Below are 13,636 nucleotides of genomic sequence, written 5' to 3' on the forward strand. Positions count from 1 at the left end.
TGAACACAGAGTTTTGGCAACACAAAGCATTCATCAAAAACATAATTAATTAATTTCCCAGTGGTTAAAGCCGGTAATAATGTATACAATAAAAAGTACAATTTTAGTTTCTCCTATTGACTATCGATCAAATCAGTCTTGAAAAGAAACTTGACTCAAGCTAGCAGCCACTTTTAGCAGCCAATCAAGAAAGCAGCCACGTTTTTCCAGCAGCCAATTTTGATATGTATAAAATCCAAAAAACTCTATAAGACTCAAACGTTCAAAAAATCTCAATTTCTTTGTTAAATATAATTTAACAGATGAATTCGACAAATTCACGGCTTATTATGATGTCTAAGGATTACGTGTTAGATACCAATAATGAATGAATGAATGAATACTTTATTTGCAAGAAGTATATACATGCTATGGCAAACGAAAATATATACAATATATGACAAACAAAAGACATGTATATGCCTTTCAGAAAAATTAGATCAAACTGTCTAATGTTTTTGCAAGTGTCCTTCAAATTAGTTATGGACATTGTATGCTGGTAAATTATATATACATGTACCTACATACATTTTGACTTAAACTATTCCCTTTTTAACGATATATTCTCCAAAACAAACAACACTGAGATGTTCATGTTAATGGAACGAACTAATACATTGTCAAAATAGCAGTACTTCGATTTTATTTTTCATTTCCCCTCAGACCGGTATTTCCATGGGTGGTATCTAATATTCTAATATGACGTTCTTCTTTAGCTTTGGGTACAAAGCCATGTTCTAATTCGAATAGAACATGGGCTGCACGTGATTGACGTCACAATTGAAATTGCAACGTCAGATGAATTTTGAACAACGCCAGAGATCAAATTGGACATTGTTGTTGGTGTTGCTCGCTAGGAAATTAAATAAAAACATTCTTAATACTTTACCACGCATATACGCTTTTTACGCTTACCCCCTTACACCGCGTATACGCTTTTTACGCTTATCCCCTTCCCCCGCAACTACGCTTTTCATGTATCTTGTCTTCAAAACGTTAATGTAAAAATTTAACGTACAAATAAATGTTGTGACATTTAAAAAACAATAAATGAGACAAGTGCCAATGCTTATCGTAGGAAATGGGCGGTCATTATACACTTAATCGATGAATATTCATGAGATTCTCGCATGTACACAAATGTATTGGGAAAGTCTAAAACGCGGAAATGGAAAACGCGGAAATGAAAAATGAGTGTATTATAACTAATATCTTTGGAACCGCTAAAGCTAAATTAATAAATAAAACTGATTTTGAAAGCTAATATAATAATCTATAAGATAAAATTAAAAAAATATATATTTGAATATACTTTTTTACCAGAAGTTGACCGGAAGGCTTTCTTAGTGCGACTCTGGCAACCCATTTTTGAACATTAAAACTTAAATTCTCGAAAAAGCATATAACCCGGTCAAAGTCTGTAAATTGACTCTTAAAGACATTTAAATGACAAATAATATGATATAAAGAAAAAAAAAATATATTACTATAAAAGGACAAAAAATTGACCGGAAGACCCCTTTGTATACAAATATTGAAGTGAAATTTTCAACTTTGAATTAAAATTCACAAAAATATAAAAAGCCCGGTCAAAGTCTGTCAATTGACTCTTATAGACATTTAAATGACATATAATATGATATAAAGAAAAAAATAAATATATTACTATAAAAGGACAAAAAGTTGACCGGAAGACCCCCTTGTATACAAATATTGAAGTGAAATTTTTATTTGTCATTTAAAATGTACAATTGACAGACTTTGACCGGGCTTTTTATATTTTTGTGAATTTTAATTCAAAGTTGAAAATTTCAATTCAATATTTGTATACACGGGAGTCTTCCGGTCAACTTTTTGTCCTTTTATAGTAATATATTTATTTTTTTCTTTATATCATATTATTTGTCATTTAAATGTCTTTAAGAGTCAATTTACAGACTTTGACCGGGTTATATGCTTTTTCGTGAATTTAAGTTTTAATGTTCAAAAATGTGTTGCCAGAGTCGCACTAAGAAAGCCTTCCGGTCAACTTTTCGGTAAAAAGCATATTCAAATATATATTTTTTTAATTTTATCTTATAAATTTTTATATTAGCTTTCAAAATCAGTTATACTTATTAATTTAGCCTTAGCGGTTCCAAAGATATTAGTTATAATACACTCATTTATCATTTCCGCGTTTTCCATTTCCGCGTTTTAGACCCTCCCCAACCAAATGGGTGTGGTCACGTTTCTCCAACATTTGGTAATTAGACTAAAACAACATTAGGGATTATGGGGTCCTCTTAAGGACTGGATCTTGATATCTACCTGTAATTCACCTGAACTTGACCAAAATATTGTTAAAAAAGGTATACATTTTTTAACGATATATATATTTTTAATAGTCTCCCAAAATTGTAAAAGTCCATTTAGTCTAACACAGTCACTCAGTGATGTAATTTTTTATTTTATATAAAAAAAGATGTGCATGGTATGAAATACAATGAGACAACTCTCTACAAGAGACCAAATTAAACAGAAGTAAACAATTATACATCAAAAAGAAGATGTGGTATGATTGCCAATGAAACAACTATTCACAAGAGACCAAATGACACATACATTAACAAATATAGATCACCGTACGGCCTTCAAAAATGAACAAAGTCATACCGCATAGTCAGCTTTAAAAGGACCCGAGAAAACAAATGTTTAACAATTCAAACGAGAAAACAAACGGCCTAATTTATGAACAAAAAACCGAACATATTACACAGCAACGACAACCACCGAATTGCATGCTCCAACACTCCCCCTTATCTTGAGACATTGGTACAACAGAACAATAAAAAACTGTACAAAAACATACATAAACAAGCAACAAATAATCTAAGACTAAATTATCAATCAATACACATCCAGTATCTGTTACCATACGGCTGGAAGCATTTTTTTTTGTTGCTTTTTTTCATAATTTTGTTCTCAATTTTTCATAATTATGTATTATAGATTACAATTTTGCGAACTTGAAAAAAAATTATCATTTTATATTTTGATAGCTATTAAGAGTTTATATATCGTGAGTCATTAATCTTATATGAAAGTACAAAACGCAGCTTATTATCACCGATACAGGTTATTCAAAATTCTTAGTCAACTTGCATTAATTGTCCAAAGCTTAAGTAACAAATCGAAAATACTAGTAGTGCACAATATTCACCAAGCCAGTTCCCACAGTTAAACACTATATAGATCAAGACGCAACGTGATGTACCCAATTTGTATCAGCTCCGTTTTCGTTGAAAAAGTGGACAGACATACGACTGACTATTTCATCTGATAAGACAGCATGCCACGAAAACTGGCTTCGGCTTTAGTGATATACAGACAGAACGACTAGGTAGATATATGGTTCTTCGCACTAGAGGACAATCGCTTTTCGTGACTTTTTACATAAATAAAACTTGGCTGTTTTGCATCGGTTTAGATTTTAACATCTACATGTAACACAAATACAAAAATATATCAAGTAATAGAATAAATTACTAAAATGAGGTACAGTCAGTGAACATTTCGATTTTTCATGTTACTTCTAATAAAAAAAAAAAAAAAATTAAAATAATTTCGAGATTATTTCTTCATAATTTTTTATGAAATTTACAGTTTGATTAGAATTTCCCTTGTTTATTTAAGGATTTTTTTGTTGAATAACCTTTTTAATTTTGTTAATCAAATACGGATGAAAATAATTACGTAACCGTTTCGGGTTATACTCGACCAAAAATATATGGTTTGTTAATGTTTTGATATAATTTTTTTTTTTAAATATTCCTTTTTACAATATTTCAGTTAAATCCTGATAAAGGTGAATTACAGGTAATTATCACGCTGCAAGTCCTTATGAGGACCCCCTAATCCCTTATGTTGTTTTAGTCTAATTATCAAATGTTGGAGAAACGTGACTAAACCCCCAAATGTATTAATGGTTACACGCCATTATTCCGACAGCCCATTGTTCCGACAGCCCAATGGTCCGACAACCCATTAGTCCGACAACCCAATTTTACGACAACCCATTGCTCTGACAGCCCATTTATCCGACAACCCATTAGTCCGACACTTATCAAGTATCAGGGTAAAATAAAATGGGCATGTCTGTATAATTACGTATATGTTATAACATATTTAAAAAAAAAAATACTCCTTATATATTACATAATTAGTTGGAATATTTTCTACATACTCAATTTGATATCTGTATATAGAATAGAACAGAATATAATATTTTATTTTCAAATTACAGGGTCTATAAAGAGCATATAAATCAAGAACAATAAGTGAAAGTGCGAGCTACTCACTTCAATGATACCCCGCCCAAATATTTTGGTAAACAGGAAGTTGTTGAGTGATGAATCTGAAAAAAGCATCACACGTTATTGAGGTCTTCAATATCCCTGTAATGTAGTTTATGAGAAAGATGCAACGAAAATATTCATGGGACGAACGGACGTCTGAACTGACGGACGGACTGACTGACGGACGGACGGACAGGGGTAAAACAGCATACCCCCACTTTTTTCGATGCGGCGGTATATTGATATGGTCAACATTTAGACATTACAATACTAACACATTGCTATCAAATAACAGTATCAAGACCTGTTCTACAAGTCAAGCGAACTAACAATAAAATCATAATTTTCCCCCATAATAGTAAAGTTTTCTTGTGTTAAGATCAAAACAAATCTCAAAGATTTATCATGTTTATCTAACTTTTCATAGTTCTGACAAGTGCTAAAAGTTGAAAGAGATCATTCCTCAAATTATTATGAAGTGAGCATTTGATTGAAAAATGAAGCTCATCCTCAACTTTATCAGCTGTACAATTCAAACAGTACCGCTCAGACCTTACAATACGGTATTTTGATCAGTATCTGGCATTTTTCAATTCCTAATGTGAGCACTATTCTTGATTAACATATGCACTGCCTTTTCTTGAAATCAATGATATCTAACAATCTTTAAATGAAAAACAAGTGTCAAGTTTGCCTTTGTCAGTGTTCATTGTTTGAAACTTTTTTTTAATATTTAACCAAAACACATAATGTACTAAGTTTTTGATTCAAATAAGTTAATTGAATTCTTTTTGTAGAAATTCAATGTATTGACCATAAAAAAAATATAACTGTTTATTACACTTGTAGGCATCATATATAGTATTCCATCTTTCAAACCTACTAGTCTATGAACATTTTAACATTGATAAGTTAATCGCAAAATAAGGAAATCTACCAAGTTCTGACATCAGAGGGGGAGGACAGGGGTAAGGGAGACAGGGAGAAAGGGGGTAGGAGAAAGGAGAAAGGGGATGGGAGAAAGGAGAAAGGGGGTAGGAGAAAGGAGAGGAAGGCTGGGAGAAAGGAGAAAAAGTTGGAGAAAGGAGAAAAAATAAAATATCTCTCCTTTTAAAAAATGATCTAATAATTTCAAGAAAAAATATCTCAAAAGGAGATGTTTTATTCTAATGGGAGAAAGGAGAACGGGGGTAGGAGAAAGGAGAAGAGGGGTGGGAGAAGGGAGAAGGGTACCCCCCTGTCCTCCCCCTCACATCACAGCTATACGAATTACAATTAGTGTAATAATTTTCTCGCCTTTCCGTATATACAGAAATCGTTTAATATGTGTTCAGTACTATTTACAGAATTAAAAAAAACAAAAACAAAAAAACAACGGATACACAAAACTATTTTGTGTATGTTTAAGTTGGATAGACTTCGAATTCCGTAAAAAAAAAAAAATACACACTATACAGAATTTAAATTACGTGTGTATATGCAGAATTCGAATTACGTAAAACAGGGAATTATTTGTACAGATTCTCATCAAACTATTTAAACCAATTCGGCTGGGTCAGCATATGATTTGCTTTAAAAATACAGAAACTATTCTGTATATCGGATGTTGTGTGACTTCAATATGGTCAAATCCAACCGGCACTGTAAGGATTAGGTGGGCGACTCTGCCTTAACCAATGAATAGAAGACAAACCAAGAGTAAGTCCAGGAGAAGGGAAATCATTGGACAAAGACACAATCGAGACAAAAATGTCACACATTGTCTTAGATACATGATTTTTTATTTATAAAAAAAGATGTGGTATCATTGTCAATGAGACAACTCTCCACAAGAGACCAAAATGACACAGAAATCAACAACTATAGGTCATAATATTTGTTAATGGCTTTATACTTAAACTTTCAATAACTGCGAATACTCTCAGATCTGTACTTTGTATTTTTGTGGTTGTTAAGCCATGTCCACGTCCGGTATGTATAAGTGTTAAAAGTGTATGTGCTTTGTATAGATCTGATAAGTTAAGCCCTTTTCAACTAATTTTCAACCCTGCTATGTTCGTAATGTGCCTTCCCAAGTCAGTAGCTGGTAGTCTGGTGGTTTTCGTTAGTTCATGTCTGACATTTTTGTTTTTCGTAAATAGTTATGTTGTAATTCATCAGTCCTGCACCTCTCCAACCATTTTAAAAGAGACATGTTTTTTTCTAGATTTTAAAATAAGCTCGGGATATAAAATCGGTATCCCTGCAAATATATTGAGTGTTATCTCTTAGACTATGTCTGATCGATTGTTATTGGAAGTGCTGAATGTCTCCGTATTTCGTGGACTCACATTCCCGAAAATGATATTCATAAAATCGCACGGTATGGTGTCTTGGTAGAAGCTGGAATTACTCATCTTTTCGGAAAACATATTTCGTCCTATTTGTCATCTTTTTTTAGGACCTGGTTTGTATTTGTCTCTTTTTTTCCCTCATTTTGACTGTCACGACAAAATCAATTTTAATAAAACTCAGATGAGTGTCATACAAGGAGAAGAATGTGTTGCGACCAAAGAGGGCGGGTACTGTTGTCCAACTCTGATATATTTATTTATGTAGTTAATAGTGGTTAAACCTCACTCCCCTGATGCGCGAAAGGGGGAATCCGAAGATCTAGTGAAATGAAGATAGATAAAGCCAAAAAAAAAAACTTAAACGAAAGAGGGACGAGGGTCAGGACTAAGCAGTTGCAAAACGCATGTGTACCAACTCCAATATACTGAGACAAGTATCCCGCATGAGAAGAAGAATCGGAATCAAAACGTACAACCACAAATATTATAGAGAACGGAGTTGGTCTTTTTAATAGAAAATGTACCTATAAACTTAAGATAGATGCATTGTCGGAATATTAAATGGGCTGTCGAAGTAATGGGCTGTCGGAAAAGTGGGCTGTCGGAGTAATGGGCTGTCGGAATAATGGTTGTCGGACTAATGGGATGTCACCAAATAGTTCACTCAATATATAGACAAACTAAGACTTTGACATTTTCTCAAAGCACTACGAATTAACTCTCCATTCGTCCGGGGGAAAATAGACATCATGTATCATGACTGTCATACCTTATGTGTGTCTGTCCCAAGTCAGTAGCCCTTGGCTTTTATTAGTCGTGTATCCATTTTTAAAATTTTGGTTTATTTACATGTTTCGGAGTTTAGTGTGATGTCTCCAGAAGGGTAAGCAAATCTGGTTCGTTATGCTTACTCTTGGTTTCCTTTTAGTCTTTAGGTTTCTATGTTGTGTCGTGTACTTTAATCAGTTTGTCTGTTTGTCTTTTTTTTATTTTAGCCATGGCGTTGTCGGTTTATTTTCAATCTTTGAGTTTGACTGTCCATCTGGTATCTTTACACCTTTAAGTTAAAAGAATTAAGGACATTTTAATGGCCAGATGAAAACAGTCATGATAAGATAACAACGTTTACACCAATGGGTCGATGCCACTTCTGGTGGACGTTTCATCCCCGAGGGTGTCATCAGCCCAGTAGTCGGTGTTGATATGGATATCAATAATATGGTCATTTTAATAAATTTCCTGTTACAAGACTTTAATTTTTTTGGAAAACTAATATAAGGAGTTTCTTATCCCAGGAATAGATAACCTTAGTCGTATTTGACACAACTTTTTTTGAATTTCGGGTCCTCAATGCGCTTCGACTTTAACTTTTTTGGCTTTTTAACTATTTTTATCTGAGCGTCACTGATGAGTCTTACATATGTAGACGAAACGCGCGTCTGGCTTATTAAATTATAATCCTGGTACCTTTGATAACCGTATTCTTGAAACATAAATGAGAAACCTGAGCCCCCAAAACACGGGTTCATTAATATGTTCCGGAACGATCAGCAGTCCCAAATTAATCATCGAGTTACCCTTTGTCATTTGTTTGTGTAACTATTTCCGTAAAACGCCATTTGATCATAATCCTGTAAAAAGGCGATTGTTTTCATATCTAGCCCTTATTTAGAATGGGGTTAATGCACTAAATTCCGGCAAAAGTAATTTCTATGTACACTTGACACTTGACTGAGTGTGAAAAATCGATTTATAAAGCAATTCTTAGTCCAGAAATGTAATAGACAAGAAATAATATTACAGAAAAACACACACAAAATAGATGAAACAAACCACTCCTTTAAAACGAAATCGAGGTGTACTAAGGTGTCTGCAAAATAACTTGGGACCAAAAAATTGCATATCCCATTGTGTTATCAATAAAAACCACATAAAGCGTTTGAACGAATTAATAAATATTTTTTTCATTATATAAGCCCTTTCACATTTACCTTAGTACACATAAATAAGATGATCCAGAATCAAAAACGTAATTGATTATATACACATGGCCTTTTGGCGCTTTGTACAATGTGCACATATTAACAAAATGCATCAATCTATACTGGCATCCAAGTTTATTGTACAAAAACGACTTCGTATACTGTTGCTCCTTTATAATCTCTCACTAAAAGCAGGTTACTGTGTTTATTAAAATGTACCGACCATGGAGTAACATTACATTTACAAAGTTCTCTCCCTTTTTGCCCATCTTTTGAAATGACGAATATATTTTCGGAATCTCGTCCGACTACGTAGACATTACCATGACCATCTGTTGTTATCCCTGTTGGACTTTTCAGGGTATCACTCTCATATTTCCATATAAGGGTTCCATCAAGACCAAGACAACTCACAGAATTTTGGCGAGAATAATAAACGTGTTTTTGAGATATTTCAATATTATAAATCATGTTCTGCAAATCTTCGTCATCTTTAATATGCTGCATTTTCTTTCCATTTATGTTATATAGACCAATACCTTGAAATGTACACTTTACTACCAGTTGTCCATTATCACAGGATGTTCCCCAGCATGTACTTTCTGTTCTGACTAATTTAACAGTTTTATAATGATAATCCTTTATATCAGCTATCTCAAATTTACTTCCGTTTCCGTATGTTACAGCAATTCGACCATCTGAAATCTCTGCTATGTCACATGGTGTGCCAGGTACAGGAATGTCTTGTATATGATTTCCCCTTTCATTGAAAACTATAAATTTCTTACTTGAGCCAACTGCAAGGATGATGTCTCCATTACTGCAAATCATACATCCAAAAAATAGAATTTCATCCAATTTTTGAGTATTGCATTGGATGTATATCTTATGTTGTAACCGGATTTGATCTATTTTAAAAAATTTTGCTTCACGTGGTATCTGTGCCTCATTCATACTCGGATGGTTTATTGAAACAGTATTTCGGCTTCGATCTATCCTAACTGATCCTAGTGATTTTGTCATAAGTATATCTTCCATTGGTTTAGTATCCAGGTCCAAGGTAAATTTATCCATTTTGTTTTGATTTGCGATTTCACGAAGCCAGTTAGCCTCTATGGATACTGATTTATCAATTTCTCTAATTGCAAGAAACAATTGTACATCTGTCGCCATTTCTTTTAGATGAGAGATGTTGGATTGTACTGCGTATGCTGCTTTAGTTTTCGATTCTATTTCGGATAACGAATTATTGATTTCTGTTTCACAGGTTTCAGATTTGGAACATAATTCTTGCAAAAGCATTTCTTCTAAGGTATCTAAGCGATTATTAAGTTTTCTCCTCATTTCTTTGACGGATTTAGTTTTCGTTATTTTGTCATTTTGAAGTTGTTTGAAATTCTGTTCCCGTTCTTTCTTCAACTTGGATAAGTTTTTGAGAAGATTACCGACATTTTGTTCTAGATTACAAAACGAGGAAGATGAAACAACATTTTTAGCAACTTCATCTAATGATACGATGTTTTTGCATTCTCTGTGGTTCTCTGATATACACAAAGAACAAACAGGTGCATCATGGGAAGGGCAATAAAGATCGAGAATTTTGCTGTGGGTTTTACAGGTTTGTGACATCAAATGTCCGATTGAAATCACGTGGTGACATTTTTCAACCGGAATAACTTTATGGTTTCTAGTAGCCTTGATACCCTGATGACTTTCCGAACAAGACTGACATAGGCCTTCCTCGCACGATAAACACCAAACCTTTCCAGGCACTGTCTTATTGTTATATAAGCATGGTCCACAGTTAGCGTCTGTAGTTGTACCAGTTGCCATATCTAAAAAGAGAAGACAGATACATGAATGGATTCAATTTTAACATATTTAAGTTTCATGCATTGTTGTTTGGACACTTCATTTACGTTGGCAAATTGCATAAATACATTTGTACCAGAACATTACCATGTTTCTTCTACCTAGCTATCTTTGAAACTGATTCCAAACCCTTCTAGTTGCAAAATGTGCATTTTTCGGGAATGTTTTGGGAACACTAAATGTGTATGCAATATATGGTTCATTGAACAAATCATGACAAACAATAATCAATTAACATGCACAGTTACACTCGTAGCTTTTGTTATTTTCACTATTTCCTCTTCAATGAAAAAAAGATAAAGTAAGAGGATGTAGTATGATTGCCTATGTAAAAACTTTCAACCAAAGTTCAAATGAAGTGATAGGCAATCGTATGACCTGTACAGTGATAAAAAAAACCATACCGTATGGACGGCTTTAAAAGAAAATATGACAGACATGAACCACAGCTGTCCACTAAACTATAGGAGTCTGACTCCTGCCAGTAAAGCAGCACATACATAATGTGGCGGTGTTTAACACATATTTGAAGGTGCGACCCCTTCCCAAACAGGAGACAGTAGTATAACGGAACAATACAACCCCAAACTATAAAAATACAATAAACCCAGCAATAAACAACAACAATAACAGGCTCCTACATAACGACAGACACATATACACTGCGGAGAAATCGCCACAGTGATGTGAAATTTACAACACAAGAACAAACTATAACAATCAGTTGAAAAGTGCTCAAATCATCGGATCGATAAAAAGCTAAAAGAAAATATAACAAAACGCAGACTAGACGTGGCAGAGTATTTATACATCTGACAAATCAAATTAAGACGCAAAGAACAGAACTGAGAATACCCGAAATTACAGACAACTAGTTGAAAACCAATAACAACTAATAAAAAATCATGCATCTAAGACTAAAATATCAATCGGTACACATTCAATATCCAATGGATTTGGTGTAAAAACATGATATCTTTCACTGTAAAAAATCTCATGAAAGTTTAAAGTCTGCTAGGATTTTTATAAAGTTAACGATATTGTTTTTTCTTTAACATTTTGTCAATCTAGAGATTTAACCTTATGAAATGTACTTTATACATGAAAAGTATGACCACAAGGCGACGTCCCTATATGAATGTAATGGTTTTGCCAGCCAGTTTTTGTGGGGTAAGGCCTTCTCCAATAAGTGCGAATAATCAATTCTTTGCAACAATTTATATTTTAAATGTATTTTCAAAGTTCATGAGAATATCTATCTGCTGAAACAGAATTTGAATGTAAACATTAAGGTTAGTCATAGTGCATAGTGCATCTGCATGTATGGTGGTCGTTCGTTGCTGTATTATTGGATATTACAGCATTTTCATTGTATTGAAGAATTAACGTATATTCTGTAAATCTCTGTATTTTTTTTTATTGTGGTCATCCCAGTCAGACCCTCCTAAATTCCCGTATACCTTCCCTAATGCCAATGTTTATACAACTGCATACCAAACATATCATTGATTTATACAATATATAACTAAAATATGAGCCATGCTTATAAGCGAACGCTATACAAATCTATATCATCACTCATAATTCTCGGAATTCATTTGGGAACTCCTCTTTTAAACTACGGTTATCAAACGTAAATCATGACACATAAATAAAGGATATGTCATTGAAAAAGTGGGATGTAGTTTTGTATAAAATATCTCAACGTACGGGTATGGATAGTAAACCCCATATTGACAGAAACATGTGGCTGTGCGCAAAAAGTATTAACCATATTTTTGGAACAACGCCGTATATATATACTGAATAATATGAAGCATCCCCTTCCGCCCGTACAAACAATGTATACCAAATAATATGACTCCCTCGTGTGTACATCATTCTATACCTCAATATAACATGTGTTGTATTACGGTATATAAAGGGGGAAAAGGGGAGGGAGGGGGTTTCTGAGACAAGTGCCTGGGAATTCACCGTTCAAGATATACGTTTAATATCATCTTTTTACATTCTAAATGTTATTCTTAATATAGTGTTATTTTGCCAGCTCCGGTAAAACGACGATTGATACAGATTTATTATATTTTGCCGATCTTACAGTCAGGGGTACTACTTGTACAAGTTATTTTTAATTACTTGAAGAAGTAATATTAATATACTTATATTAAGTAAAAAGTAAAAACGCAAAAATACCGAACTCCGAGGAAAATTCAAAAAGGAAAATCAAAAATCAAAAGGCAAAATCAAAAGTCCAAACACATCAAACGAATGGATAACAACTGTCATATTCCTGACTTGGTACAGGCATTTTCTAATGTAGAAAATGGTGGATTGAACCTGGTTTTATAGCTAGCTAAACCTCTCACTTGTATGACAGTTGCTTCAAATTCCATTACATTGTCAACGATGTATGAACAAAACAAACATACTCATAGAGTAAAAATGTCAAAAATAGGGGTACAGCAGTCAATATTGTGTAAATTTGTAGGATACTTATACAAGTGAATTTTATTTACTTGCATAGGTAAAAAAAAATATTGGTTGAGTTATGTCCCTTAGACATTCAGATTTTTTTTCTTGTATAAGTAAGAAAGTCATCCTGTCTTCTTTTATTAAATTCTTAGTATTTCTTTGCTCTAATAGAATTTTAAATTATCTGCCCTTTGCAGATGTCTTAACTAATCATTTAAGTGTAATTTCATGGACAATGAAAATCCCATTTGTCTGTTATCTTCAGAACACTGCTTATTTACAAGCACCCAAGGAGCAATTTTTAAAGGCCTTGCGCAAATACTTAAGATCTCTGCGCAATCAGTTTCTTTGTTGAATTAATGAGATGAAACATTGAACTCTAATAAAAAAAATTGAGCAAACCTGGGAAAAATAATTAACATCTCAAAACTTGAGGACTTTTGTTGGATTATAAGAAAAATTTACTTATAAAAGTAAATTTTTCAGAAACTGGACGAATTTACTTCATTGTCAAAAAAACAAATATGAAATAATCGACTCAAACGAAGTGGATCTTGGACCTCTTTGAAAGATGCAAGACTAGTATGTACAACTGTGGAGA

The sequence above is a fragment of the Mytilus galloprovincialis genome, chromosome 10 (assembly GCF_965363235.1).
Source record: "Mytilus galloprovincialis chromosome 10, xbMytGall1.hap1.1, whole genome shotgun sequence".
Classification (NCBI taxonomy): Eukaryota; Metazoa; Mollusca; class Bivalvia; order Mytilida; family Mytilidae; genus Mytilus; species Mytilus galloprovincialis.